The following is a 5,673-nucleotide window of genomic DNA, read 5'->3' on the forward strand; positions in this document are numbered from 1 at the left end:
ATCTCTTGGTTAAATCACATAGAAAGAGACCTAATAAATACTACAAATGTAAGAAGACTGAAATCATACCAAGTATATTTTCCAACCAGGATGGTACGAAACTAAAGATCAACAATAAAACAAGCTAGAAAATCTACAATGTAAATATTAAATATTTAATATGTAAATATTAAATAACAGACTATTGCACAAGCAATGGGCCCAATAAGAGACCGAATGCCAAATCAAAATGTGTCTCAAAACAAAAGGAAAAGAAAACCCAATATTTCAAAACCTGTCGGATGCAGCAAAACCAAATGTCAGAGGGAAATTTATGCTCTAGTGCTTGTATTAAGAACAAAGCTCAGGACAACTGGATGGCTTAGTCCATTAAGCATCTGCCATTGGCTCAGGTCATGATTGCTGTAGTCCTGGGATCTAGTCCTTCATGGGAGAAGCAAGGATGCTTGTGTGCTCCCCTGCTTGTGTGCTCACTCTCTCTCTCTGACAAATAAGTAAAATCTGTGAAAGAAAAAAAGCTCAAGTAATCAACTTAACATTACTCCACAAGGAAGTAGAAAATGAGGAAACTTAGCTGAAATTTAGTAGAGGAAGGAAATAACTAAGAAAAATATCAGAAATAAATAAAATAGAGACCAGAATAAACAATAACATAACATATGGAATTTTAACATTTATAAAGCATATATACACCTATATGAAGGGAAAAGTAAGTGTGCTTTCATATGAAGATGTAAGCAAATTTTCTTTCTAAATTTAGCAGGAAAATATCTTCCTATGGCTTAAGTGAGAAAAACTTATTACTTCATTTAAAAGAAGCCAAATAAATAGCCCTCTCATCTTCTACCTGATCTCTGGACCAAGTGAAATGTAAGATTTAAGAGCCAGCAGATGGAGTTCAGAATATTGCTTTTATTACTAATAAAGCTGATACTAGAAAGTCTAAAATATGTTGGCAAGCAGTCATTCTAGTAACAAACCCCAAAGTGAGGCAAACTTTGCTACCAAGACATGGAAGCATCGAAACAAGGAGTCTTTCCCACTATAGCCCTGTCCCCTAGAATAGAGCCTGCCCAAGAAATAGGACAGAAAACATGCTTCCTCATTCCAAATGAATCCAGGAACTGTAACAAAAATTGATTGAGCAATGCATGTCTAGTTATTTCTCCAAAACTCACCAGAATTTCTAAGCCACTTCTCTTCACAAGGAGTGGGAGCGCTGAAAAAAGATGCTAGGAGGTTAGGCTTATGGGATTTCCTCCCAAAGAGGAGAAACATTCAGAAAAGGAAAGCTATTTCGACCTTACACCTGAGGATCACCAGCTTTCCTTCATTTATTCACTACCTGTGCATCACTAAACATGTATGACACATTACTGATATCTAAGACATTAAAAAGATCAGTCTTCAAACATTACTCTAGAAAGCCTTATAGTTCTGCCCAAACAGTATTAATACCACTTTCAAAATGGCCAAAATCTGCAGATAATTTGTTGTACTTCCTAAATGCCAGCTCTCTTTCTCTCTTGAATGGTTAGTAGAAGGGGAAGAAAAACCCTGTGGTTGCATGGAAGTATGGAAGTAAACGGCTATTTGGAAGTAAATATTGATGTTTCTGGCTCACCCTGGAAAGAATTCTATGATCATAGGGATAGCAAACAGAACGAACTTGCAACATTAATTTTGGTACAGATATCACGAGGTAATAGATACAATAGTACGATACTTCTATCGAGACTTTCCTGTAGTATTTTTCCTGGTATTTCTTATTTTATTTTATTTTCAGTGTTTTCCTGGTATTTCTAACTCCACCCAAACATGGTAGTGCCTTCTTCAGAAATACATAAATAATACCCTTCTAAATTCAGCATAAACTCCTTAGCCTGAATTGTAAAGCACTTTATAATCAGGATCCTTCCCACCTCTCTAGAGTTTTCTCCTGCTCCTTCTCTCCTAGTACTCACCAGTAATGATCTACTAAACTACTTTCCATTTCTTAAACATACCAAGCTGTCTTTCACTAGTGTACCTGTCTACACATTACTCTTTGTCTAGAATACTCTTTTGCCCGCGCTGGCCCTTCTTTCTTGAGCCTAATAGATTTCATGTTTCAATTCTTCAAGGAGCAGTGTATGAACTAAAGGTGCTCTTCAAAACATTTAACAACTATGCCTTGGGCACTGGTGAGCAAAGGGACATAGGCTACCATGTTGGAACAGAATCATGGAAGACTTAACAGTGTTCAGAGCCTAACTCTTACTGGCAGGGTCATGACAAAGTGCAGGAAGGAGGTCTTTGGAGAGAAGCCTACATGACCACAGCATCAGAAAGAAAAAAAAAAAAAAAAAGAGTTGGGAGCACAGAGAGGGGCGGTCTACAAAACCGTACAGAGGTTTTTCACTCTTTTATTAAGTGGTTGGCCATTCCGTTGTAAACTAGTTAAACACCTCCCTTTTATAATTCCATGAGGTTAGGTAGCCCTTCTGTATTCTTCCATGATATTTATCACCTCGCACCTCTTGATACACTGGATTTTAATTTCCAATTCACTTGCCTGTCTCTCTCACTAAATTAAAAGCTCTTTAAAGTTGAGGACCTTGTCTGGTTTGTTATGATGCTCTCAGTATCCAACATATGGACCAAACCATGGCAGACAAACATCACAAATATTTGTGAAAGAAGGAAGAATAGGAAGAGAGAAGGAAGGATGGAAGAGAGAGAGAAGAAATGTAGTAGATGAGGTATTTAAGTCCTCTTACTGTTGTCCAGTGTATTATACAGAATTATAAGCAAATGTTAAGAACAGAAAGACAAAGATCATTTGTGCCAACCTCCTCCTTTGCACAGAAATGCAAAGGAGTTAGTATTTGCCCAGCATCACGTAGCTACAGAAAGTGCTCACATGCCCTAGTCCAAGTTTGGTGGTTTTATCTTTTTTATTTCTCTGAACCTTTTGCAAATCAAGATTGAACTACTGGCAAAATATTCCGCATGAATGTCCATGTAATTTTTGTACTTTGGAACTGAAATTTATTTAAGATATGCCACAGCTCCTGCAAATGTCTTTAGTATATTTCAGGAAGGCGGGTATCTTTCTGTGGTGTGGTATGATACTCATATAAAATAAAAATACCCACATGCATGCTAATATATTTAGCAGGGTTAGACTCTGAAATTTTATGACTTTGGGTTTGAAGGTGAAAATTCATGCTTTTTATTTCCTTTCAGCATGTTCCATGATCACAACACATGCCTCACACCCTAGAAATAGTGCTCATCCCTAATAAACTGCCTGGCCTCAGGTGAAACACTGTGTTCTTGAAAGTAAAGTTCTCATGGTATTCAATTAAAAAAGAGAACATATAAACTGTTCTGTAGTTCCCTGCTGCACACTCCCACATTCCTGGGAGAGGACGTAAGTAAACCTTCCTTTAAAATACTTAATTAATACTTAACCAAATGTAAGTGAGCAATGAATTAAGTGCTTAGGCTCCCAAGCCACCTAAATAGTTTATTTGCATTAACAAAGTATAAAGTGAGACACATGGTCCACTGTCAGGGAGTTGCAGGAGACAATAAAGTAGCATATGTTTTGAATCAATTCCTCTTGCTGGTTTCCATAAAGCAGAAACAAGGTTTTTTACCTATTCAATCATACAAGCCACAGTTGTTTTAGAGTAACATTTTTCAGAATGTGTCCACTGCCATACCAGCAAATACTAGCAAAAACAGAATTCTCAGAGCACAGAGGATTATTAGGGCATCGAAACTATTCTATATGATACTATAATGGTAGATACATGTCATTATACATTTGCCAAAATCCATGCAATGTACGATACCAACAGTGAGCCCTAATAAAAACTGTGGACTTTGGGTAATGATGACATGTCAATGTAGATTCACTGATTATAACAAATGTACCACTCTGGTGGGGAGGTTGATAGTGGAGAAGCTGACTCTGTGTGGAGACAGGTAGTATGTGAGCGCTCTCTATACTTTCTGCTCAATGGTGCTGCAAACCTAAAACTGCTCTGAAAAATAGTCTATCGAAAAGAAGAGGGAATTCTCTATCTCTTTGTCTCCCTGTCTTTCTCTGTCTCATGCACAAACCATACACACACAGAGAAGGACATGGTCAAATAAACTTGGAAATTGCTGTATACTACATCTCTTTTTTTTTTTTTAAAGATTGTATTTATTTATTTGACAGAGATCACAAGTAGAAAGAGAGGCAGGCAGAGAGAGAGGAGAGACAGAGGAGGAAGCAGGCTTCTGGCTGAGCAGAGAGCCCGATGCAGGGCTCAATCCCAGGACCCTGAGATCATGACCTGAGCTGAAGGCAGAGGCTTTAACCCACTGAGCCAGCCAGGCAGCCCTGTATACTACATCTCTTAAAGATGGTTCTGGGTCACCTGGGTGGCTCAGTCCCTTGAGTGTCTGACTCTTGGTTTTGACTCAGGTCATGATCTTAGGATTCTGTCAGGTTCAGGCTCCTTGTCAGGCTGCATACTCAGCAGGGAGTCTGCTTGAGGATTCTCTCTGGTTTGCTCTCTCTCTCTCTCTGCCCTTCCCCTGCTCAGGCTCATATATTCTCTCTCTCTCTCTCTCTCTCTCTCTTAAATAAATGAATATATTTTTATTAAAAAATAAAAATTAAAAAATAAAAATATTTTTATTAAAAAAAAAAAGGGCGCCTGGGTGCCTCAGTGGGTTAAGCCTCTGCCTGAAGGCAGAAGCTTGGATCATGATCCCAGCGTCCTGGGATCAAGTCCCCACATTGGGCTTTCTTCTCAGTGGGGAGCCTACTTCCCCCTCTCTCTCTCTGCCTGCCTCTCTGCCTACTTGTGATCTCTGTCTGTCAAATAAATAAATAAAAATCTTTAAAAAACAAAACAAAACCAGATGGCTCTGAGTATGGCTCTCCCTGAACTCACTAAGAAGGAGTTGGGCCTGCCGTTTTTAAGCCCAGTTCTCATTGACTTGCCCCAGAACCAACTGTGAATAAATCAGTTAATTCGTAGACACTATGTCTTCCATATTTCAAGTCCCCAACGAGAGAGGAGAAAGAACCACCATGATTCAAGTTCTCAGGCTTATGTAAGGTCAGAACTGGCTTGTCTCAGTCCAGCCCACCCCCAACGCCACCTTCACACCCCAGGAGTGAGCAAGTGACAAGGAAAGATGAAGTGAGTACCCCCACAGCCCCATGAGCCTTCTCTGTATTCTTCAACTATCATACAACCTAAAGAGAAGTCTTAACTGTTTATAAAATCAAGAGAATTAAGGCAGCTAGAGTATTCTATTCTCTCCGAGAGACTGCTATTTCTTTCACTTTGGTTCAATTTAACTTTTGTCTGAAGTATTTTTTTTGAAATGTACTTATAGTGACTACTCCCCAAATTGTTTAAAATGTTCTCAGAAATTTTTTTTTATAAAAGCATGAAAACAACTGCAGGTAACATGTTCAACTATTCCAATATAACAACTTTGATTTTATTCCCTATAAATCTTGTACAAATTCGGAGGTAAAAGCCAAAGATATTAATGTTCCAGTAGGATAAAAGAAGAACGCTCTTGCCTCAGGGTTTTGTGGTTGCCACAAAAATGCCTTGGTTTACCTAAGAGCTCAAAGTTCTTCTGTCAAAATAATTTTGCATATTTTCTGAATTA

Source organism: Mustela lutreola, chromosome 1, assembly GCF_030435805.1.
Source record: "Mustela lutreola isolate mMusLut2 chromosome 1, mMusLut2.pri, whole genome shotgun sequence".
NCBI lineage: Eukaryota > Metazoa > Chordata > Mammalia > Carnivora > Mustelidae > Mustela > Mustela lutreola.